The sequence below is a fragment of the Balaenoptera acutorostrata genome, chromosome 3 (assembly GCF_949987535.1).
Source record: "Balaenoptera acutorostrata chromosome 3, mBalAcu1.1, whole genome shotgun sequence".
Lineage (NCBI taxonomy): Eukaryota > Metazoa > Chordata > Mammalia > Artiodactyla > Balaenopteridae > Balaenoptera > Balaenoptera acutorostrata.
This window is the reverse complement of record NC_080066.1, coordinates 6047448-6073924: the sequence shown is the minus strand read 5'-3', so window position 1 is coordinate 6073924 and position 26477 is coordinate 6047448. Positions and strand designations below refer to the sequence as shown.

The following is a 26477-nucleotide window of genomic DNA, read 5'->3' as shown; positions in this document are numbered from 1 at the left end:
CTAGACATTTTATCGTCTATGAGCTGAGAAGCCTCATCAACTGCAGTAAGGGTCTAATGACTTATTAAGCATTTTCTAAAGCCTGAAAAGTCACCCATCTACTAGCAGTAGACTCCTGGGTCCAACACTGCGGCCAAGAAATCCAGATTCAACATTCACACAACCTGGTGTTCTTTTGCAGAATAGTTCTCGCAAAGCAGTGCCTGGAAAATGATATTTTAAAAACAAGTAATTGCGTGATCAAGGAAATGGGGAAGAGTAAGCCCTAATTCTCAATATTTGTGAATAAAGGGAATTTGTGTTATTCAAATGTAAGGAGCTAATAATATCTCTAGAGGGTGATGCTTGAGAAATCTGGCACCAAAGTTCTCTGTTTGTAGAAATGCATAACTCACACAATCCACGTTTATACAGTTCTTGTTTAGCAAAGGTACCTGTTACATATTTGTTGATGTTTTCTTACCTTGTGTTGTTGATGCTGTTTTGTTTTTATATGAAGAACTCCCAAAGCACAAGGTTCTGTTTCATGTTTCTCATGAAATATCTATTTATTTAAACATGAAAGTCTGTTAAGAAATAAAGAACATGGAAACACACACAATAGAGAAGAAAAATTGACTCTGAATCAAAATATGCATGTTCTCAACTTAGTTTTAATTGTTCGTATTAAAAACTGAATGGATACAAAAGTTTAATTAACAATATGTGCATAAGGTACAGTGAATTACAATAACATTGACCACCACGTGCCCACCACCCAAGATAAGGAATAGAATGTTTTCGGCACCTTTGAGGGCCTCTATGCATCACTCCATGATGTCATACTGCTCCTCCCTAGAGGAAACCACTACCCTGAATTTTGGTTTATCCTTACCTTGCTTTGGCACATATGTTGATATTCTCAAACAGCGGGTGGTTTAGTCGCAAATGTTCTGAGTTGATATAAATGGAATCACTGTCTGAATTCTTCTGCAACTTGATTTTTTCACTCAATATTATTTTCTGAAATGCATCCAACTTGATGTATGCAGTGATATTTTATTCTTTTTCACTGATATATAGTACAGTTACATTATTTTAAAAACCACATGAGATGGAAAATTGGCCATAAAAAGAAAAATGCATCTTCAGTATTTGTTGTTTGAGAGAACTTCTAGCTTTCTTTCCATTTCAGCCTTTGACTCAACTTTATACTTCCCCTGGAGAAAAAGAATGATATATTATTTATTAGTGCACACAGAGAAGTTAGAGATTATTTTGCTCAATTCTCTCACTTTTTGTATGAAGTGCCTGAACCCTAGGTAGATGAAGGGACCCTTGCAAGATTACAGAACACTTAGGTCTTTGGGCATCTAACCTCAGCCTATATTTCATACGTCCTCAAAAGAAAAAAGAACTTACCCTCTGCCATTCTCTTGTACCTTCTCTTTTCTTCAGGAATAATTCATCAAGATACTAAAAGAGGGGTTGTGTCTAGACTCATTTCAAAGTGACCATAGGTCCTGATTTTCAGAAAAAATACGATGATTTTTCTACACTTGGCTAATATTCACCATGTGGGAACCGGTAGGAGGCAAAGCCTACTTGATACCATAGGAGCCCCAAATACCAAATATTCACTTTCACCACTTCCCTTGCAGCCAGGCATTGCTACATAGGTGTCCTTGATCTGTCAATACCTAAACTCTTGACTTTGAATTGGGAGCAAATGACTTAAATCCTTTGTTTTCAGTGGCAACAACATCTAATTTTCAGAAGTAATAATGGCAGACTAGAGCTACATATATACAAAGGTAAGAGAAACATGAGTTAATACTGCAAAAATTTCCTCAGCTGCCATGTACAACTACAGCAAGTTCCACATTAATTCATGGGTATCTTTAGGGCCACAAATTAGAACAAGAAGAGAAGCAGGAAAAAGGATGTTCAGCTTTGCTAAGAAATGTTATGTCCCGATGCAACACTATATTGCCCTGATAGTAGCTGAGAAGGCTTGGACATGTTAATTTCTCTCTTCTTGTACCTAAGTTCTTTGGCTGCCGGAATTGTCCCTGTGCTCTGAAGCAGTGTCTGTCTCTCGTGTTGGCAGGGACGCCACCCACAAACATTCATCAGGAATAGCTGCCTTTTGTTTCAGGGATGTAGAGCAAGAGATGTAAAGTGCTTGCCCGGGGCCTGAACAGTGTTAGTGTCAAGAATGGATGTCAAGAAAAGACACTAACAGCGTTAGCATCAAGAATGGATAGAACGGATGTTAAGAAAAGATGCTCAACATCACTAATTATTAGAGAAATGAAAACCAGAACTACAATGAGGGGCTTCCCTGGCAGTGCAGTGGTTAAGAATCTGCCTGCCAATGCAGGGGACATGGGTTTGAGCCCTGGTCCGGGAAGATCCCACATGCTGCGGAGTAACTAAGCCTGTGCACCACAACTACTGAGCCTGCGCTCTAGAGCCTGCAAGCCACAACTACTGAGCCCACGTGCCACAATTACTGAAGCCTGCGTGCCTAGAGCCCATGCTCTGCAACAAGAGAAGCCACTGCTGTGAGAAGCCCGCACACCACAACGATGTGTAGCCCCCGCTCACAGCAACTAGAGAAAGCCCAAGCGCAGCAACGAAGACCCAACACAGACAAAATTAAATAAATAAAATAAATAAATTTATTTTTAAAAAAACTACAATGAGGTACTACCTCACACCGATTAGAATGGCCTTCATCAAAAAATCTACAGACAATAAATGCTGGAGAGGGTGTGGAGAAAAGGGAACCCTCCTACACTGTTGGTGGGAATGTAAATTGGTGTAGCCACTATGGAAACCAGTATGGAGTTTCCTTAAAAAACTAAAAATAGAGCTACCATATGATCCATCAATCCCATTCCTGGGCATATATCTGGAGAAAATCATAATTCGAAAAGATACATGCACCCCAATGTTCATTGCAGCACTATTTACAATAGCCAGGACATGGAAGCAACCTAAATGCCCATTGACAGAGGAATGGATAAAGAAGATGTGGTACATGTATACAATGGAATATTACTCAGCCGTAAAAAAGAACAAAATAATGCCATTTGCAGCAACATGGCTGGACCTAGAGATTGTCATACTGAGTGAAGTCAGACAGATAAAGACAAATATCATATGATACCACTTATATGTGGAATCTTAAAAAATGGTACAAATGAACTTACTTAAAAAACAGAAATAGAGTCACAGATGTAGAAAAAAAAACCTTATGGTTACCAGGGTGGGGGGAAGGGAGGAGCAATAAATTGGGAGATTGGGATTGATATACACACACTACTATATATAAAATAGATAACTAATAAGGACCTACTGTAGAGCATAGGGAACTCTACTCAATACTATGTAATGACCTATATGGGAAAAGAATCTAAAAAAGAGTGGATATATGTGTATGTATAACTGATTCACTTTGCTGTACAGCAGAAACTAACACAACGTTGTAAATCAACTATACTCCAATAAAAATTATTTCAAAAAAAGAAAAAAAAAGAACGATGTTTACAGGTATGGGTCCTGCACAGCTAGCCCTGAGCACCAGACCCCACATGTCAGGGATGCCTGGATGATCTTTAACGTGTGTGTGTGTGTGTGTGCACGCGTGCACGTGTGTGTGTGTGTGTGTGTGTGCAGGAAGTGGGACCCTCTAAAGGGCAGGACCTGGTGCAGGGGCTGCTCTGGCTTGGATCATAGGCGGCACTATTGATGACAGTGTTGAGAGGATGGCAGCTGCTATATAAAAGGCCATTTGCCTAAGAAGCAGAGTGACCATGACATTCTTCCCAGACTGGTTCTGTGGTCCTGCTCATTGCTTAGTCTCCCTTTACTCCTTATTTATGGGCTTGTCCCCCACCTTCCTGACAATCCTTGTTGTTGGATATCCATTCATACACGTGGACACTTTACTACCTAAATCCACCAGGGTTTTGCACAGGTTCTGTAACATCTCAATATTCCATTGATACGACAGGCACTTTTGAATTTGCTAGATCACAAAATCCAAGTGACTGCAGGTTAGATCAGCTAGATCAGCTAGAAAGTTTCTCTTTCCTTTTCCTTCCAGGTAAATAGGTGTGGAGAAAGAAAATCTCTGTGGAATTTTTCTGTGTTTCCATAGCCTTTTAAGACTCTTCAGAGGACTTTGATATGTAGCCATTTGTCTAGTTAATTGCCCTGATTTGAAAGAGTACTATATTTTCTTATCTTCCCAGGTGGACCAAATATAATAGTTACAGCTCTTGAGTAGGTCCCTAGGCTAAGTCGAAGGTGTCTTGAAGACAGGAGTGCTAGCTCCCTAGATATTTGCATTTCAAAGAGGAATGGCCCCCAAGAGGCACATGAAAAGATGCTCAACATCATTAATTATTAGAGAAATGCAAATCAAAACTACAATGAGGTATCACCTCCCACCAGTCAGAATCGCCATATTAAAAAGTCTGCAAATAACAAATGCTGGAGAGGGAGAGGAGAAAAGGGAACCTTCCTACACTGTTGATGGGAATTTAAGCTGGTGCAGCCACTGTGGAAAACAGTATGGAGGTTCCTCAAAAAACTAAAAATAGAATTACCATATGATCCAGCAATCCCACTCCTGGGCATATATCCAGACAAAACTATAACTCGAAAAGATACATGCACCCCTATGTTCATAGCAGCATTATTCACAATAGCCATGACATGAAAACAACCTAAATGTCCATCGACAGATGAATGGATAAAGAAGATGTGGTACATATATACAATGGACTACTACTCAGCCATAAAAAAGAATGAAATAAAGCCATTTATAGCAACATGATGCAACTACTAATTATCATATTAAGTAAGTCAGAAAGAGAAAGACAAATACCATATGATATCACTTATATGTGGAATCTAAAATATGACATAAATGAACCTATCTATGAAACAGAAACAGAACCATGGACATAGAGCACAGACTGGTGGTTGCCAAAGGGGAGAGAGGTGGAGGAGGGGTGGAGTGGGAGTTTGGGGTCAGCAGATGTAAGCATTTATATAGAGAATGGATAAACAACAAGGTCCTACTGTATAGCACAGAGAACTATATTCAATATCCTATGATAAACCATAATGGGAAAGAATATACAAAAAAAATAATGTATACATGTGTATAACTGAGTCACTTTGCTGTACAGCAGTAATTAATACAACATTGTAAATCAACTATACGTCAATAAAAAAAAAAAAGGAATGGCCCCTGGAACTTAGAGAGTTTTCAAGGTCACAAAAGCAGGGACACCCAGGCTATCAGGCTTCTGGAGAGATTTATTTCCATAGTGGGACGAGGGACCTGACACTCATCACATCACCTCAGAGGTAAGACTGTTCCAAGAGGGTTGGATGAACTTACTATTTACTATGAGGTATTTAATATGAAATCTCTCCCTGATCCAGAATACCAGCGTGCATATTCAGGATAAATTTAATAACAATGAATATTAACAACCATGAGATATAGGCAGGGTCGGTCAAGTGCGTTTTCAGACCCCTACATGAAAATAACAAGGAGTGGGGTTGGTGGTGAAGGGCAAGAGGAGTGGGAGTCATGATTTATTTATTTTGGCCGTGCCCTGCAGCTTGTGGCATCTTAGTTCCCCAACCAGGGATTGAACCCAGGCCCTTGGCAGTGAAAGCGCTGCGTCCTAACCACTGGACTGCCAGGGAATTCCGCGCATCATGATTTTTAATCAGGAACATTCTTGAACCTTATCCCAAATCAACTGAATCAGAATCTCTCGGTATGGGACCCTAAAATCTGCATTTCAATCAATACCCACCCTCCTGCCCAGTGATTCCTTTGCCTCCAAAATGCAAAAGAGACTAGATTAAGAAAACGTTTATATGAAGACAATGGCTCTCAACCTGAGATCTAGGACACTTGGAATTCCCTGGGTCCCTTTCTGCAAGTCCATGAGGTCAACACTCTTCTGATAAAAATACTCTGATGCTATTTGACTTTTTCTCTCTCATTCTCTTACAGGCCTACAGGGGAGCTTTTCACAGACCACATGCTGTGTGATGACTTCACTGCTCTGGCAGCTCACGGAAAGTGTATTAGGCACTCTTGTGTCCTAAAAAAATTCCCAGTTTTAATTTCTAATATGATAAATGTTGAGAGAGATAACCAACATAAATAAAGGCACTTTAAAATCCTCAATAAGGTTTAAGAACGTAAAGGAATCCAAGACAAATAAAGGTTTAACAACCACACTTCTAAGCTGTGTAGGACCTAGAGGTTCATCCTATCCAGAAGGCATTTGCACTCTGAGATTAGTTTAACCCAGTGAGCCTTTAACTCGTAAATATACTGAGGAAACACTTTGTAGATTAGAACTGTTTAATGCCAGTGGGGTACAGGCATACTGCATTTTATTGCACTTCACAGATATTACATTTTTTACAAATTGAAAGTTTGTGGGAACCCTAAAAGTCTATCAGTGTCATTTTTCCAACAGTATTATTATTTTTTTAACATCTTTATTAGAGTATAACTGCTTTACAATGGTGTGTTAGTTTCTGCTTTATAACAAAGTGAATCAGCTATACATATACATATATCCCCATATCCCCTCCCTCTTGCGTCTCCCTCCCACACTCCCTATCCCACCCCTCTAGGTGGTCACAAAGCACCGAGCTGATCTCCCTGTGCTATGCAGCTGCTTCCCACTAGCTATCTATTTTACATTTGGTAGTGTATATATGTCCATGCCACTCTCTCACTTTGTCCCAGCTTATCCTTCCCCCTCCCCATGTCCTCAAGTCCATTCTCTGTGTCTGTGTCTTTATTGCTCTCCTGCCCCTAGGTTCATCAGAACCGTTTTTTTTTTTTAGATTCCATATATATGAGTTAGCATATGGTATTTGTTTTTCTCTTTCTGACTTACTTCACTCTGTATAACAGACTCTAGGTCCATCCACCTCACTAAAAATAACTCAATTTTGTTTCTTTTTATGGCTGAGTAATATTCCATTGGGATTAATCTCCAAAATATACAAGCAGCTCATGCAGCTCAATATCAAAAAAACAAACAACCCAATCCAAAAATGGGCAGAAGACCTAAATAGACATTTCTCCAAAGAAGATATACAGATTGCCAACAAGCACATGAAAAGATGCTCAACATCATTAATTATTAGAGAAATGTAAATCAAAACTACAATGAGGTATCACCTCACACTGGTCAGAACAGTATTATTTTTTAACTGAGGTAAGTACATTGTTTTTTTTAGACATAATGCTATTGCATACTTAATAGACAACAGTATAGTGTAAACATAACTTTTATATGCAGTAGGAAACCAAGAAATTCGTGTGACCTACTTATTGCAATATTGACTTTATTGTGACAGTCTGGAACCAAACCCACAATATCCCCAATGTCTGCCTGTGCTCTGTCACCCCTTCACTTTCTATCGTCGAACAAAAGGATTAAAAACTCCGTACTCCTTTTCTGAAAGGTCACTATTTGCCTGGATTAGACTGAATGTTCACCAAAACTCATTGTGGTCAGTTTCAATGTGTTTGGTAATTTTTAACAACAATCAACCACTAATAACTTCTGTTTAACTCCACGTTAAGCAGAAAACCTTTATATTTCAATCCTTATTAGACCACCTTTCCAAAATGCAGCAATTTCTTTCCTTAGAAGGTAAACAAAATATTCTTTAGTTTGTTCTTATTAATCCGGGATCTCTCAGTGTTTTAGGACACGCGTTTAAGAACTCCAGTTCTTTTTTTTTTTTTTGGCCACACCGCAAGTCTTCTGGGATCTTAGTTCCCTGACCAGGGATTGAACCCACGCCCTGGCAGTGAAAGCATCTAACCACTGGACCTAACTGGACCATCAGGGAGTTCCCAGAACTCCAATTCTTATGCTGGAACATGACTGTAGAAGGCATAGATGAGTTGGTGGTGTACCAGAATGGAGCCATGGTTTTGGTCGGCTATGTTTTTCTAAATAGAATAGCTTGCTCTCTTATAATTTTCCCCTAAAAGCAACTTGAATTAGAATAATACCAACTTGATCTACTTTGTATTTTTCTATTATAGAATACTTTCACATCATTATAATCCATAAAGCTTACTATATGCTCAGAATAAAATCCCATCTACAGAGGGGTAAAGCGAGAATCAGTGGAGTTCATTAAAGCTTTTAGTTAGCTGAGTCCGGTATATTTTTAAATTTAAATTTAGTTTTTAAATTTAAAACTACGTTTTAAAAATTAAGCTCTTTCTCTAATCTACTTTTATTTGTAACATTTAAAATTTCTGAGCAATATTTTTAAAAAATATCATGCTAAATGCTAAGGAAATACAAACAAATATACTTTTCCACTGATTTAGGACAGATACTAAGATTCTAATGCATATCTTTTTCTCTAATTGTTTGTTTTTAATTCGTTTTGCTTTTGGTTTGCTTTCGAAGGACAATATCTTTCTCCCCAAATTCTCAAGTAATGTTCAAGAAAAGTACTATCTGATGGCGAATGTACCTTTCTTCAGTAAATTATTACAGGATTATTCTCTTTATAAGACAGTGCATGCTGCTTACTTTTCAATAGATATTATACATCCTACAATAGTTTAAACTGAAAAGCATTTATGCTTCTATTAATGTTTCTCTTTCCAACTCCTCTCCAAGTTAACTTACAGAAGAAAAAAATTACTGACACCATCTCAAGCAAGGTTCCGATTCACCAGGTAACACTAATTCCTTAGGTAAAGAGTTCGAGTGTTCTCCAAACAGATGGGGGAATAAACATGGATCCTAAGTGAACAATGTCTCTGTTACTACAGGAGAGATATGTGACTTCCTTCACACAGCCTCTCCATCTTAACACCAAATAATGAGAGAAACCGTTCCAAACAAAAGCAGGCCATTTCACCTACATGTAGACTTGGACAGTTAAGCTTTGAAATGGCAACTTGATTCCTAGACACTACCACATTCGCCCTATACACTACCATACTCACCGTATACACTACCACAGTGCCCCTTACACTTGCCAATGTGCGGCAAGGAAAATATATTACATACCTCAGTTTTCTAGATTACAGCAATGATTGCTGCTCCTACAGAGTCTGAGCTGGTGAGAGTGCTATGCTCAAAGGAAGGATCCTTGATATCACAGATTCCTTTATCCACATGAACAGAAATGGTCAACGTTTGGCACGGGGAAACCAGATGAAGCCTTTCTTTGTGGCTATACATTCCACCCACTCCCATGTCTTGGATGTGCTGCTGCAGAGGGCTTTGAAAATCTGTGATGATGTAAAGGACATGTAAATGATTTGTCTGAATAGACTTAACACCAGAATTGGTCATCTATTAAAGTAAACTGGGTAAGAAAACCCACTACTTATAGGCAGAGAAGACAGCAATTCACACAGTGTGATTTTAGAAGTATTGAAAGACTCTAATTCCAAAACACTTACCCAAGGTGCCATGATGGTATCTGAAATTTACACCATCAGAAAAATCACTACTTTGGGTTAAGGAAGTGTATCTCTAAGTGTGCTCTCTATGGAGCATTAATAGGTGTTATAGTAAGAAAAAAATATACACATAGACTTATATGTTCATTAATATTCATAAATGGGGGTAAATCTCAGGTTTAAATAAATAGCTGTCTTTACTGTCTAACTTACCCAAGCTTGGAGAAACCACATAGTGTTCTGAATCTCCAATAATGGGACATAAATAAGTAGTGTTTCCCAAACTTGATTGACCATGGGACACGTTTTTTTTTTACAGTGTATCTTATTAGACTGCGTTTTTGTCTCCGATTAGAAAATGCAACTTTCCCAGATGACCCCTAATAGCATGCAAATGTCCTAACTAGATGGACAACTTATGAAGCCATATCGTTCATGAATATTTGAGCCTGGATTTTTTTCTTCTATCAAAATAATTAGCTGCAGAGAACAGAAACTTGCAGTGACAAGAGATTTACATCTTGGTGTGACTGAAAAAGAATGGGTGATACCTAGAGGGTGTTGGAAGCAGGGGAGGGGTACTGGTGGGCAGGTAAACTCAGGTGCAGAGCTACCCAGTAAGAATTACTCCAAATCCCAGAGACAGCAAAGAACGCATAATGTGGAGTTCAGAGAGCATGAGAGAGAATCACCAAACAGACTAAAAAGTGAACAGGGAAAACAGTGGGCGGCATTAAACGCAATTTCAGTTCATGGGAATCTTTTGCCTAAGACTACCCTTACCAGGAAAGAAACATTTCACTACTTCTTATTTCCAGAGGCAGCCAGCTATTAGAGCTCTCGCTGCCTGTAAGCCCTCCGAATGTAATCCTTTCTGCCTTCATCTATAAATGAGTATAACTACAGTGTGCAAAAAAGTGGAGACCTTCAGGAATACAAAGTTAATGCCTAACATTCAATACACTTTGACTTCTCCAAGGCTCTGAAGTTTAACACCACCCATATTTGAACTCCCCCCTTCTACGGAAAACGGGTTAACTTACTATTTTAAAACCATTCCTCAAAACCACACAATTTTAGATTCTGTATTTAGAATTTTCTCTTATAACAAAGAGTCGAAGATTCACCTCCTAGGGGAAGCACCTATCTTCATTCCCTGTGGGATATTAGTTTCTACTGTAAAGTGAAGTTCTGGTCAAGACTCTGAATTTACATGTGAGCACCATTCTAATTTTTAATTTCTCAAATATTTGAAACGATGAGGGATTCGCTTGAGCCTCAAAGCAACTTTTCTACATTGCCTCTCATTATAACTGAAGATAGTTCAAAAGGCAGTGGTGATGGAGGTTTCATTTGGGAAATGAGCATATCACGTTAGCATTATATTCAACAAACACATGATATCTGTTGGGACTGTTACTTTGAACTGGATCCTTTTCCTGCTGAAGGAAAACTGTTTTGTCATAGCAAGAGTTTATTATTTCTTCCACCTACCTAATGTCATGTTTTCCACCTTAACACTCACAGTCAATGAAATATTTTTATGTGAGCTTTCTACTGCCTGTCAAAAGGTACCATCTGCCTGTTATATGATGTGCTAAGATATTTGTACCTTATCAACTGTTAATTATCATAACAGCCTGCAACTTTTTTTTTTTTTTTTTAATTCAGTGCAGCTCTGGGTGTCTCGGCTTAGGTTAAAAGTGCCGGCTGACAGAACTACTCTCCTTTTACACTTACTACAGGTTCTCTGGATGCTGACAGAAACATTTTTTTTATGCTGATAAGTCAGGCTGTCCTGTTATCTAAAAGAGGAAAGAAGGCAGGCAAAAAAGTTAGGGAAATGAACATTTCCATGACTTCACCCAGGCCAGAAGGAAAGTAATAGTCCCATCTCTGAGGGGTCTAAGTGATATCTTATTCCCACACGATTTATTTTAAAATATTGAATTTGCTTGATGTTAAAAAAAAAAAAGTATGTTGTTTTCTATTACTATAATAAATGATGTGACAAAGAGTAGCTTGTCCTTTTATATAAGTCCCTGATTAATCTCAAATCCTGTCTTTTCCACTTTTATTCCTCTTCGCCTATCTCCCACTGATTAGAATAATCCAATAAGGTTGGTTTAGGACCACAAATCTCTGCAAAACCACAGGCACTGCTAGGGCTGGTGCACCTACAAGGTCACATGTGATCAGTGAAGAGCCAGACTAGGGTTTCATGCAATTTGTGGGCAAGAAACAACTCCAGAACAAGGCAAAGGAGTTCTATGCAACCTTTGAGGAATTTTACGGCACAGAGGAATTTTTTGATTCTCGATAGCACTTGGCTGCTTTTACACAAAGCATGACATAAACAACTGTCTTAGGGCAGGCACACAGAAACCACCAACATCTCCATTCTGAAAGCTTTGCCAGTGGCATCCCTGGAACATGGTTTCCAGAGCACACAATCGAAGGCACACAGAAATGTACCAACATGTTACAAAATAAGACAACCAACATTACTTTCAGGTCACTGATACCAAAATGCTGCTCCAATCAAAATAAAGAAACAAGTTCATTAACATCGTTGCCTTTTTTTTTTTTTTTTTTAAACAAAATGCAAAGCTAGCACTTGCCTCCAGGGTCTTCTCTTCCCCATTCCCACTCCATCCCTGACAAAGTCACAAACTTTCTCATATCTCATATCACCATTGGGTCCGAATCTCTGGTTACCAGGTTTCTTTCTGTTGAACGACCTAGGTTAGGATGTTCCGTTGGGAGAGCCCAAGCCGTATGAAGATGGAGCAACGACCCTCCGTGCTCTTCCCCGGGTGCCGTGGTATCAACTGGGTTCCAGTGTGACCTGCGATGAATCAGAAGTCTCTCCTGGTGCCCCTCCAGCCTCAGGCTCTCCAGAGCTCCCCCTGCCCTAATTCTGGCAGGCGAGCCGATGAAGCCAGAATTGCTCTTATCAACTTCTTATTCTCCCTGCGCAACTTCCTCACCCCACACCACACCTATACAAAGGGAGTCTCTGTGAGAAGGACCATGTACGCATTCACCAGGAAAAGCTTGGGGTCTCTGATTTAAACAGCAGTGGAGTAAGCCAGTACCTCGTCACCCTCATCCCAAATCCCCCAAGTACAAAGCAGTCCTTCTTGCAAATACCTGTTTTGTGACTCCGCTGGGCCTCTGTATGCTCAGGCTCTGAACGTTATAGAATTTTGAGTGTTAACGTTAAAATAGTTTTCTCAATATGTAACTACTGTGGACATTATTCCTCGGGGAATTATAATTCTTGTAAGACTAAGTCAAGCTCATTAATTGGTTATGGAATTTAGCAGACTAAAGTGTTTAAATCTGCTGTTGAGGGCATTTTTAAAGTCACGTCTGCGTTATTTTCCTTGTCTGTGAGAAGTAAGTACCATCATTAGCTAACTTTAAAAACAAGGAAAATTTGGGCAAAACTGTGTTAAGAAATATGGCATTTGCTGTCACTTTGCGACTCTGATTTTTAACAGTAATATTTTTCCTACTCTTTGGAATCCTACATCCAGGAGATGGTGACGGTGGGTGTGCCTGAAATACTGGGTGTCTCTAAGGACAGACAGGGAATAATGAACATAAAGTTCAGGAGAGTGGCTGTCCTGCGATGGGGGTGAGAGGTAAAGAGACCAAAGAAGAGGGTGCGAGGGGCATCTATGGTATCGGTAATGCTGGGTGGGGGGTTCACAGATGTTTATTTTATTACTAGGCCTTTTACCTTCCATAATATTTATTGAATATATTCTTCTGTGTCAATTAAAACTACCATGTGCCTGATATTCAAATAAGATTGCCTGTTAATGCTTCCACACAACTATGCACCTTATGTTAAAAAAGATAGTTCTTTATTAAAATGACCATACCATCCTCACATCCTATTACCACCTAAACACCAGAATAATGAAATGCTTTATTTTAGGGAACATTAAGAAAAAAGAATGCCAGCTTCTAAAATAGAAGTTTTCCGATTACATCTGTTACTATTAACACATATTCTAACCTTAATCTCGCACACATGCCGTGATTATGGAGTGCTTTCTGACTCACTCTGCTTCTCTCAAGTTAAAACCTCCCTCAGGGACTTCAAACTCTTGGAGTTAAAAGCCCTTTTGAGTTTGCATCTTTCTCAGCAGTCGGTGATTTTTTAAAAAATCCCAGTGAATGTCCTTTGCCTCCCTCCAAAAGGAGAGGGGTGGATACCAGGTTGTTTTTAAGATCTTCTTCTGGCTCTAAACATCTCTGATTCTGTGACACTCAAGGAGTGTTCGCTTTCTTTTCCAGCTTCTCTGCTCTCAAAGTATCGCTTCCTTCCCCATACAATCGAAGAAAAAGAAGACTGCTTGGAATTAGGAATTACTTTACTCCCTGACTTCTCACTTCTTTACTCTCCAGTGTGTCTAACCAGCAGAAGACCCCCTACGTCCTCCTGCCCCGTACATACTCCCCTACAAACACGCACACACATGCACACATGCACACACAGTATACACAGAGCCTGGACCCACAGACTCTCCAGCTCACATTTAATCCTGCTTCTACTGATCTGCGCCCCATACTCATTCCCCTGTCTGAATAATAACAACTAACATACCTTGATCCCTTTGCTATGTCTTGTGCTAAGAAGCTGACTTGGATTACCGGGTAGTGAGTTCTTAGCCTTTGGGTTTTGGAGTCAGCGAGCCCTAGATTTCAATCTCAGCTTAGTCCTTTATTAGCTATGACACCTTGAGCAAAAAGACGTCACATCTCTGAGCCTCAGTTTCCACATCTGCAAAATGGGGATTATGCAAATAAAAATCTTACAAATGTTTACAAAGCGCTGCTAGAATAGAGACTGGCACACAGATTGTGGATAAATGACAGTTATTTCTGTAACTATTATTCGCCTTCCTGACACTGCTGCTACACTGGCCATTATTTCTAGGTTCTTCCTCCTTGGCGTCTCGTCCAAGGCTCTGATACTTGATTTTCCTGGCTCCCGCCTGGGTTTTGAATCCCTTCTCCTGACCCTTTGGTTCCTGGGCTTCTGTCTGTTGCTCCTCACATGGGTGGTCTCTTAGAGTATTGCACCCTGAGGCCCACCTACCCTCTTATCTGAAAACACACTATTTACTTCATTCTATTTACTGTTTCTTCTTTTCCCCCCTTTTCCCAGTTCCACTGAGATATAACTGACATACAGCACGGGGGATGTTTAAGGTGTACAGCTTAATGATTTGACTTACATACATCATGAAAGGATGATCACAGAAAGTTTAGTGATCACGCATCATCTCACATAGATACAAAATTTAAAGAAATTTAAAAAATAGTTTTTCCTTGTAAATAACTCTTAGGATTTACTCTCTTGAGGATGTTCACATATAACATACAGCAGTGTTAATTACGTTAATCATGTTGTACATTGCACCCCTGGTACTTATTTATTTTATAGCTGGAAGTCTGTGTCTCTCGACCCCCTCCATCTAATTCCTCCCCACGCTCCCACCTCTGGTAACCCCAAGTCTGATCTCTTTTTCTGAGTTTGTTTGTTCTTGAAGTCCAACTGACCTACACCACTACTTCTCTATACTTCAATCATAATTACCTCTCCTGTCTAGCAAACCTCCCAGTCTTATTCTGAAGACTACAGGTAAGACACCTTCATATAGGGTATCACTTAATCCACATACAAACCCTAGGAAGACACAAGGTCTCTGAAACCTTCAACACATAAACTCTATCTCTGGTCCTAAGACAGCTTCTTCAACTCCCATCTTCTCCCAGTGGGATGGGGCACAAATCAAATCTGCTAATTCACGTGGCCTTTCTTAGCTGCAAGAGAGGCGGTGAAGTCTAATCTTTTTTTTTAAATTTTATTTATTTGTTTGTTTATTTATTTATTTATTTTTGGCTGCGTTGGGTCTTCATTGCTGCACCCGGGTTTTCTCTAGTTGCAGCGAGCGGGGGCTACTCTTTGTTATGGTACATGGGCTTCTCATTGCGGTGGCTTCTCTTGTTGCAGAGCACAGGCTCTAGGCACGTGGGCTTCAGTAGTTGTGACGCTCAGGCTCAGTATTTGTGGCGCATGGGCTTAGTTGCTCCGCGGCATGAGGGATCTTCCCGGACCAGGGCTCGAACCCGTGTCCCCTGCATTGGCAGGCGGATTCTTAACCACTGCGCCACCAGGGAAGCCCAGTGAAGTGTAATCTTTAATTGGGTGACCATAAACCCTGCTAAATTATTAGCATGAAAGAAAAGGAGAATGGATCTTAAGGACAACCAGCAATCTGCCCAAGGAAGGTAATCGTGTTTTCATTTTATATGAGGACACCGTGGCTCAGGGAAATGAAGAGGTCCCAGGAATTGAAATCAGGTTTATCAGACTCTAGAGCTACCGCTGAAGGTACTGTTTGGTTCTACCTGGTTCCCAGTGTTCACAGAGAATTGAGCTGCCTCCAGCACATTCTGTCTGGAGATTCGTTCCAACAGAAGGCCCTGATTTCCCCCCCTTATTCTAGCTAGAAGATGGAAGCAAACTCTTCTCTTCATTTATTTTAGCCACAACATGATTTTTATATACCCTAGTATATTGTTACTTCTCTTAACAATATTTACTAAGCAAGACACAATTTTGCCAAGTACTCACAGGAAAGAGTTCTTTAGCGCAAGGTTGCACAGGCTGTGTTCCTTACATAGCACAAAATATTTAAAATCAGTATTTAAACAAGGTTTCTGGAAAGCAATTTTAACTATCTCTGTGGCAAAATACTACACACACAGACACACAAAATTTTAAAAGATCCTGAAATAAAAACACAGAAATTATTCATATTACTTAAAGGGAAAAAAAAATGTCGAGTTATTTGAATTATACATTCAAGTCATCCTTTTAATGTTTGCTTCAAACCCACATTGTTCTGTTTTTCAACACTGAGAAAACTACCATTTGGTGTTCTTCACAGACACACATGCCTGGACTTAGAGTTAATGAAGAGCTTCCGTGCTGAGTTTTTTTTTTTTTTTTTGGTGGGGGGTGTGGGGTTTAATATCATTCTGTTTCTCTCAAGGCTGTATTTAATATTAGAGAGCAATAATCACATTATCATGTGCTGATAGATGCCTCTAACACAAATAATTCCCTCAAGGATTTGGAAACCGTCATGGAAGGCATTTCACATTAGTTATTAATGGCTGGCTAAAGGAGGGTGGTTTTCAATTTGCATATGGCATCATCTCATCCTCTTACCAGGATAAATACTACATTAATCAGGGTGGGCTCTCTGCTTAACAAATAATCCCATCTCAGTGGGTTAAGACATCAAAAGGACACTTTTCACTCACATTTCCTCATAGTTAAGGGTGGTAGGAGGGCTCCGCTTCACATGGCCATTCAGATACAGCCCCCTTCTCGCCTGGGGCTCCACTCTCCAGGTTCCAGAAATTCTCTCCATCCTGCCCATGAGTGGAGAAAGAGCGGAGGATGTTGGGTAGGTGGGAGTTTTTTGAGAGGCCAGTTCTAGAAGGCATACCACATCCTATTGGCTGGCACTCAGTGGCAGGACCACATCTAACTGCAAGGGAGCTTGGGAAATGTAGTGATGTGTCCAGCAGGCAGAAGATTAGAAGGAAATGGGTTTAGTGAGCACCTAACCACCAAACATCACTGAGTCTCTGTCACAAATACCAAAAGAAATTGCTAGTCCAGGAAAAAGAAAAAAAAAAAAAACAACCTCCCTCCCACCAAAAAAAAAAAAAAAAAACCTAAAGAAACCCCCAGGCTGTTCACTTTAAAAGTTTTTTTTTTTAATTAATGATGATACAATTAAAAATTATGACCTTTTCTTTATACTAGCAAAACTAGTGAGAGGAACAGGTGTTCTAAATTCAAGTCAACTTTTATAAGTTATTTACAAACAGCTGTCTGAAATCAAGTCTTTTTTTATTGTGGTAAAATATTCACAACATAAAATTTACCATTTGAACCATTTTTAAGTGTACAGTTCAGCGGCATTAAGTAGTTGCTCGCACTGTTGAGCAACTACTACCAGTATCCATCTCCACAGTTTTTACATCTTCCCAAGTTGAAACTCCGTACCCATTGCACACTAACTCCCCATTCCCCTTCCCTCAGCCCCTGGTAACCACTATTCTACTTCCTGTCTCTATGAATTACACTAGTCTAGGCGCCTCATATAAGTGAAATCATACAATATTTGTCCTTTTCTGTCCAGCTTACTTCACTTAGCATAATGTCTTCAGGTTCATCCAAGTTGTATCACTGTCAGAATTTCATTCCTTTTCAAGGTTGAATGATATTCTATTGTATGTATAGACCATATTTTGTTTATCCACTCATCAGTGAACATGTGGATTGTTTCCACCTTTTGGCTATTGTGAATAAGACTGCTATGAACATAGGTGTACAAATATCTGTTCGTTTTTTTGCTTTCACTTCTTCTGGATCTATACCCAGAAGTGGAGTTGCTGCATCATTTGCTAACACTCTTTTTTGAGGAACTGCTCTACTGTTTTCCACAGGGGCTGCAAAGTCATAATAGTTTTTGAAGACAAATTTGTGACTGGCTTCTACAAATGGCTGTAATGACTCCTTTGTAAAGGAATAGTCCCTATTAAAAAGTTCCCTGGATTTGGGGGCGGTTTATGTGTTTTCAATTTAGCTCTTTAAGAACTAGAATATTTTAATTTCACTTTTCCTTTTGCCACTAAGTAATAAAATACATTGAATAGTTAGTTGTATTCTCTGGGAGGTATAAAGAATAGGAATTTGATACCAAAATGTGTGTTGAAAGCTCTGTCCTATCTCTAATGTGACACTGGTATCTAATAGATTTCCCAGAAATGATGGGACTAGTCTATCACACCATGACTAAAAATTAATCTGAGAAAAATCTCTGTAGCACTGTAAATTTTAACTTCCAATTAACAGTTAAAACCTGACTGCAACACCATTTAAGACTTGATATCATCAGCTGAGCTCTTCCCCTGCTGCCCCCTCTGACAACTTTATATGGATATATGGATAAAGTTATATGGATAACTTTATATTTTGTCTTCTCCAGATTTTTTTCTATAGTTCATTTCGGCATAAGTATTTAAAAAATTAACTAGGGTGATGAAAACCTGAGTGCCTTCCAGGAGTTTAACCTGAACAGCAAGGGGTACTGGATGTTTGGATTTGATTTTATCCTCTCTGCCAATTTAGTGTTTCTGAGTACAGGTACTGTCAAAATTCAAAGATACTATGAAAATGAAAAGCAGGTACTGTGGAAATGAGAGTGCATTTGAACTAAACCCTTAACAGGGAGATTGATTTGGAAATCTTTGGTTCCTTAATAATATGATTTTTAACTCAACTATTTCATCACAGACAGATGATGGTACGGTAATATTCTAGGTTTCAAAAAATATCTGCAAGTTAAGCTTTTCCAGGAAGAAAGGCTGGAAAATGACACTGGGTACAAGGTTTGTTGGCAGATTATGATATTTGACGGCAGGACATCATAAAAGACGTCTCTTACCCCTTCTTGTCTGCCTATTATCAGGGCTAGTAGATTTCGGGACCAGTTCTGAAGCATGTTTATTTTAATTTTTTTTTTTTTTTTTTAAGATTTTGGCCTCACTGCCCAGCATGTGGGAATCTCAGTTCCCCAACCAGGGATCGAACCTGTGCCCCCTGCATTGGAAGTGCGGAGTCTTAACCACTGGACCGCCAGGGAAGTCCCTATTTTAATTATTTTTAAATAGGATAGCATTTGGTGCTTAACCAACAGGAGTGCTTACATCACGTATGATGTGAAATAGAATTATAGTCTATACTCAAATGCCATACACTATCAAGGTTTTTCAATGTTGTACCTTGAATTTGCATGGATTTCTCTCCCTGTGTTTGAACACACGTATTCACAATAGTTTGATAAAGTTCCTGAAATAAAACTCCTACCTATTAATTTGACGTTTCCTTGAAGCTACTTCTTTCAAAGAGAAATAAAATCTAGAGTAGTTTCTCTTTGACACTATCTTTTTAAGGTGTAAAGCCCTAGAAAGAAGAGCCTGCATGTGAAATCCATCACAAATCTTGCACAATGGGTGTAATGTGGACAGTGGAGAATTTAGTAACTTCCACAAAGGAAAACTGAAGTCATTTTTTAACATGAATCTTGTGTATAATTTCATGTCTGGCAGCATGGACTAGTAAAATACATAACATTGTAAATAATGGACTTTTAGGCCTCACCTTAACAACCATCGTCAGGTACACATTTATACGGCTTCAGGGTTGCCATACAGGCAATCAAAGTGGCAGGCAGCACTGAAATCACTTTAGAAGCTTCCCTTGACCCATCTATTCATTATACAATCTCAGTATGAGCCCCAGTCATTCTTAGGAATATTCAACTGTCCCAATACTCATGCCCCTGGAGTTCTTAACCTGTACATTTATTCTTGTCTCTCCCACTCCTGGGCGCTATTTTTATCCCCTTCCCTGTTCTTAGGATTAAAGCAGCCATCATCTTTAAGGACCACTGCTTTCCCAGTATTTTCTCCCTGCCTATCCCTTACCAACCAACTTCTCATACTTTTACCCTCCTTGTAAAACAAAAACAACCCCCCCCCACCCCTTATTTCCTTTTCTCCTCTTTTTCTCACTTAAATATATTAATGTATTTCCTGGCATCCTATGGAAGTTCCCTGCTCTCTGCTAGGAGGGCAGGTGCTATGACATCACCAAACTGGGTTCTAACCCCGGCCTTGCACAAGGCACTTCTCTGTTTTCTTATCTGTAATCAGAGGAGAAATTGATCCTAACACGTATAGATTGTTCTAAAAATTAATATAACAGAGGCAGATATCTAGAGCAGCAGATGAGGCCTCAGGAAACATCTTCTATTATTTTTATTACTCTTCTTAAATGACTTCCTTTCAAATGACACCTGGAGGTTCTTCCCATCTGAGTACTCAACTTCTTTTTCTCAGAATTCAGGATAAAATTAATTAAATACACTTAAACACTTAAATTCTGTCCTGCGGCAACGGTTCCTAGCACTGTGTTTCCTAGGCTGACTCACAGGTGTTCAAATAGGCTATTTGTCTCATGAAGTGCTGGGGCCAGTGCTTATAGTAGAGATTCTAATTTTAAAGATGAGAAGCCTCAGGCCCAAGAATATGAAACAATGAAGCAATAAACTGACGCCAAACATTGGGAATTTACTAAATGCCACCTAACTGTACACTTTAAAATGGTAAACGTTATGCGTATTTTACCACAGTTTAAAAAAAAAATCATCTGGGAGGGAAAAAAAAAGGCATAAACCGAGGGTTGCCTGTATTCAGGATGGTTATGTAAATACTGTTCGTGCCACCGAATTGCCAGTGCACACCCTCTGACTCGTTATCCCCGAAGGAAACTAAAATAGCTACTAAAGCCTCCACGCTGCAGGCTTTTCCGTGGAGAACTGAGATCTGGGGAAAATGCAGCGGCTTCCTTTCTCCCTGGGGGGATCCAGCCCCTAGTCCTTTTGACTCAGCCGCACTAGAAAGAGAAGAGAAACCTCTCCTTCCAGGATATTTGGCGGCTGCCTACAACAGACCTGCGCCCGGGAAGTGGGTTCTCAGCCCAGCCGCTGAGCGGATCCTGAGGCTACACGCCTTCTGCCCTCTCAAGGGTAGGGCCAGGCCGCCGGAGCCTGGAGCTCAGACAGCCCGGTGACGGGCGGGGCAGGGGCAGGGGCAGTGGCTGGGGCAGGGGCAGGGGCCAGCTGGGCGTGGCCTAGGGCCGAAGGCGGGGCCTGGCAGGAACCTGCTGGGCGTGGCCGAGTCTAGAGGGATCCGACTGGCGCCTGGCGGGCGCGGCCTAAGGAAGGGGTGGGGCGTGGTCTAAGGAACGGGTGGGGGCGTGGCCTAAGGAAGGGGTGGGGCGTGGCCGGGGCCCTGGGGAAGCGGCCCTGGGGCCCGAGGGCGGGGAGAACACTAGACCGAAAGGTGAAGTGGGCGGAGACTGGGGGGACGTCAAAGGCCCAGTTCCTGCGGAGGGTCCCCGGGGAGAAGGCGGCGCGCGACGAGTGGAGGGAAGGCGCCCGGGAGCCGGAGCGGGCGCGGGAGCTGTGGGCCCGGTAGGAAGAATGGGGTCGCTGCCGAGCTGGGCGCGTTAACTCCTGCAGGGACCCCGGCGGAGGTCCGCCCTGGGAAGGAGTCTTAAAGCAGTCCCTAAGGCTTTGGCTTGTTGCTGCCTTTCTCCTGGCGCTCGGGGGGAGCTGCAAAGACGGGGATCGTGAGGCTGCGAGGCCTGGGAGGCTGGCCTGGGCTTGCAGCTGGCTGGTTGCCCCGAAGTTTAAAGTCCTGCAAAGGCTGGCTTGAAGCCCGAGGCTCAGAGTCCGGCGCGGAGCGAGGCCCGAGGGCCCCGCGTGCCTCGAGCTCAGGGTTGCTCGACAGAAATGCTCCGGGGTCGTCGTTGGGCCGCTGTGCTGGGATGACGCGGGGCGGGGGGGGGGGGGGATATCTACTCCACGCTTGTTCTCCTCTAATAAGCTTTGAAATCATACCTCTAAGCCTTGGGCCTCAGCTTTCCCCTTGATTTTACCGTCATGGTCCTTCTATCGTAAAGGTATTCCAAATACACTTGGGTGCGGATATGATCATGGTATTTACAGCCACGATGTGACATTTGTGAAGACACCTCAGGTGCAGTGACACCTGGGGCGCGGGGTGCGTTTAGAGAACTAACTCCTTGGGGGGACACACGAGTCTATTCGTCCTTAAATCACCTCTCCAGTGGAGGAAACTGACAAGCGTTGACTCCTTTCCTAAAGGACTGTCACATTCACTGTCATATAGAATGAACGTCAGTAAGAAAAGAGCCCTAAGACTTAGGACTTGGCCGGTTACATTTTATTTTACATGGGCAGTAGGGGTGTACAGCAGTTATCCTGAAGGTCTGATATAATTCCAGAAATAACCAACCCCCCCTCAAAAAGAAACAGTGCACAGGGCAAAGAGAAAGCGATCAGACAACTTGCTGACTGTTGATAACAAGATAGCAACTTAATTTTAAAGAGGATAATTTGAACAAAGAACTCAGAGTGCTACTTTGTGAAATTCTGTATTCATTCGTGGAGACTAGATGTTGCTTTATTGTTATAAAAGTGACTAAAATGTATGCAATGTAGATTTTTGGAAGAGAATAGCAAAATACGTTTTATTTCCATTCCTTGATCTTAGAATCATAATAGAAAGGCCCAAGCCTATATTTTTTGACAGTTAGTAAAAGCTAATCACCAGGGGTCTTCTCTGAGCTCTGTACATGCTAATACTAACTTAAGACAATTTGCAGTGTGCATAATTAAATTTTGACCCAGACAGGAGCAAAGAACAACAGATCATTTAGAGTCTTGAATAGTCTATGTCAGTGTACTTGCTGCCTTCTCAGTTGGGGCTTGGCCCTGAGATCCCTGGGATTATAGTAGGTAGAGGGCCCCTATGTAAGGCTTGCAGAGGTTGCTCTCAGAATTAAGCCTGAAGACAAAATAATGAACTACAGAGAATGGGAGGAGCTCCTGAAAACAGAATGGAAAATATCCATTCTTGCTTCCATATGCTTTAAAGTGTTACTATCTGAGGAATCTTTCATCATTCTCAAACGTCTTAAATACCCCAGTGAACCATACAGTAACATTGCAGAGAAGTCCTTAAGCTGTGTTCTGCTCTATGAACTTCATTGTTAATAGGAGAACCTGAGATGGTTGTTGAATATGTTTTTCATATGCCAAACATGACCTCGTTCTTCTGTACTCAGTGGTTCATGTTTTTCTAAAAAAGAGTTTCATTTAAAAAAGCCTTCTCATTCATAGACATCCTCCCATCACTTAAATAAAAAAAGGAAGAAGAAAAATAAAATATCTGCTCCCACCTAGTCACCTGGCTCCCACCTCTGTCCCCTTCCAACGAGGCATGGCCATGTGACTTTCTCTGGCCAATGAAATTTAAGTGGAGTGACCTGTGTCACTTCCAGGTGGAAGCTTTAAAAGCTAGTGAGAGGTGCACCCCACTCTCTTTCCCTCTGCCAGGGTGACCACCAATTTTCTAGACAGTGGTGTTCTGTTGGCCTGGGTCATGGAATGAAGACAATCAGAAGAGCCCCCATCACTCTGTGTTAGACATATAGTTTAAGCCAGAAATCAGCCTCTGTTGTGTTTAGACCCCAGGATTTGGGGACTTGTTTGTTAAAGCAACATAACCTAGCCTATCCTGACTAAGACACTCAGGTAGGGTCTGAGCCACACGTCTCCAAGAATTACTGGTCTCCTTGGGAGCCTAAAAGAGGGAGGATGATATAAGAAGTGTGCTGTTGTGACCACTGTCCCTCTTACTGTGTGGACTTGTTTCCAGAATGCTCTGGAACGTCGTGGTTTTAATCAAAGGTGGAAAAAATGGCATTTAGATGTTTAATTATATTCTGTAAGGGCAGCCAGTATTAAAGTGTAAAGTACATAAAGTTTCAATGTCCATAAGGGATAGGAATTAAGGCTCTCATTTTCATTTCAAAAAACACTATCTGTCTGTCTGTCTGTCTACCTATCTATCTACCTATATTTAAAATTTTCCAACTTCCCTGGTGGTGCAGTGGTTAAGAATCTGCCTGCCAATGCAGGGGACATGGGCTCGAGTCCTGGTCCCGGGAGATCCCACATGCCATGGAGCAACTAAGCCCGTGCACCACAACTACTGAGCCTGCGCTCTGGAGCCCGTGAGCCACAACTGCTGAGCCCATGTGCCACAACTACTGAAGCCCGCATGCCTAGAGCTTGTGCTCTGCAACAAGAGAAGCCACCGCAATGAGAAGCCCGTGCACCACAACGAAGAGTAGCCCCTGCTCATTGCAACTAGAGAAAGCCTGCGCGCAGCAATGAAGACCCAATGCAGCCAAAAATAAGTAAAATTTAAAAAATAAAACAAAATTTTCAGCATCCTTCCAAGTTTTCCAATATAAAGGAATGTTTATGGATTCATTGTTAAGACACACAATTCTTTCCAAATGTAGTTATATCAGTGGATGCATTTCAGAAATTATTTTGTCATCAAGGGACACTTGAAATGAATCATCCAAACCTACCATTGACTAATATCTAATTTTCTTTTGAAAGCAGCTTCAAAGAGTACTTTAAATATGATTTCTTGGCTTTCTTATTTTGGATCTAAGAGGATCAGACCTAGGTTTTGCTCTCCACATCCTGGAAGCAATGTGTTCCCTCTTTTCCTCTGACTTAAACAGAAGTGAAGCAGGAGCATTTTGCTTAGGGCAGAGCCATGCTGCATTCTTAGGGCTGTTGGCTATAAATCCACTCTCCCTAGAGGTTAACAATCAAAGTTCTCCCCCTCTCTTACTCAGACGAGTGATATGATGATGATAAATTGCTTGGACATGACTGCCCCGAGCTCTGGTGTGATGAATTATGTTGTTCAGGGCACAACCAAAGACTCTCCATTGTCTGTCGACAACATTGAATGTTGGCAGTTTTCATAAGTAGCTTTCTGCCAATTTTGGTCTCTGCTTTGCATATTAAATTCTCTGTTTTCACAGGTCATGGTTCTTAGTTCTTAATCATCTCTGTCTTCCCCTGAATTCACTTAGCTAATCAACCTTTTGTTTTTTCCTGTTCCTAGTCACTAAAAGGCTGAGCTATTCTCACAGTTGTGTTCAGTAAACATTGAGTCTTTCTTCACGGAAACTGTTAAAATAATAATTATTAGTCCTTTCCACTAAATCCAGAGTAATAATAGCTTATCTTGCAATGGCTTAATTGGGTAATTATTTAGTGTTTGAAAAGCACTTTGAAGAGACTATTGGTAAATATTATGAATTTAATGCTCTGTTGTATAATTGAAAGTCCACTGCAACCACAAAATCCTTAGTATTATTGTGTACCAACAAAGGTGTGTTTCTTAATATTGCTTACTATTTTCAAAACTGTATATGTATTGATTTTTGAAATATTTAAAGTATTTTCATACACTCTCAAAGTTATCAGGTTTATACTGTCACATTTCTAGGTCTTATGTACCACATTCCTTATGTCTCTGAAAAGTTAGATGTCATTAGTCTTTGACTCTAATAAAAGTTTGGAGGAAATATGAAGTGGATTCCCCAGTTCAGGGGTATTTCACATCATACAGCTGCCACATCTGTTGTGTGTGGTATCTGCTACCTTTTCAGCAAGCTTTCCTATTAAGCCCTGACAAATCACTGCAATAATGATTTATTTACTCTGAGTCCATACACTGAGCTGTCACCTCATTGGCATCAACATTCGTCAAAAAGGATTAGATTATATTGCATATTGCCCAGCCAGACCCTTCAACAGATTTTCTACTCACTTTATAGACCCAGAGCCCCCTGGTTTAATTAAAGGCCACTTCCGTGGCTTGGACTACACAACCTCTATTACTGACTGTAGTAGTTTGCTAGGGCTGCATAATGAAATATCACAGGCTGGGTGACTTAAACAACAGAAATTGATTTTTTTCATCATTCTGGAGGCTAGAAGTCCGAGATCAAGGTGTTGGTAGATTTGGTTTCTTTTGAAGCCTCTCTTTTTGGCTTGCTGATGACCTCCTTCTCCCTGTATCCTCATGTGGTCTTCTCTCTGTGTCCTAACCTTTTCTTATAACTACACAAAATAGTCATGTTACATTAGGACCTACCCTAACAAACCCATTTTAATATAATTACCTCTTTAAAGACCCTATCTCCAAATACTGTCACATTCTGAGATACTGAGGGTTAGGACATCAACATAAGAATGTTTGGAGCGGGTACAATTCAGCCCGTCATACTAGCCTACAATAATAATGGCCTCTAGAAACTATCATTTTGGGAGTTTTTTTTTTTTTTTATCAAATTTGAGCAATCAAGTGATAACTACAAATCTTTTGGAAGGTCTACTCAGTTCAGAAACTTCTTCTT

General features: G+C 40.7%; 1 protein-coding gene and 1 long non-coding RNA gene across 2 annotated transcripts in view; one reads left to right on the top strand and one right to left on the bottom strand.

Moving 5' to 3' along the window:
- Positions 1–461: 461 nt before the first annotated feature.
- LOC130707686 (uncharacterized) overlaps positions 462–26477 on the bottom strand; it is an 80124-nt gene continuing 54108 nt past the window's right edge. The window contains exons 2-3 of the long non-coding RNA XR_009007700.1: positions 875–1199; positions 462–566 (exon numbers count right to left, since the gene is read on the bottom strand). This is a non-coding gene — a long non-coding RNA (uncharacterized LOC130707686). The remainder of the gene's footprint in view (positions 567–874; positions 1200–26477) is intronic.
- Positions 21516–26477, top strand: part of PTER (phosphotriesterase related) — a 67564-nt gene continuing 62602 nt past the window's right edge. Inside the window, exon 1 of the mRNA XM_007196416.2 lies at positions 21516–21630. The gene's annotated coding sequence lies outside the window, so the exon portion shown is untranslated. The remainder of the gene's footprint in view (positions 21631–26477) is intronic.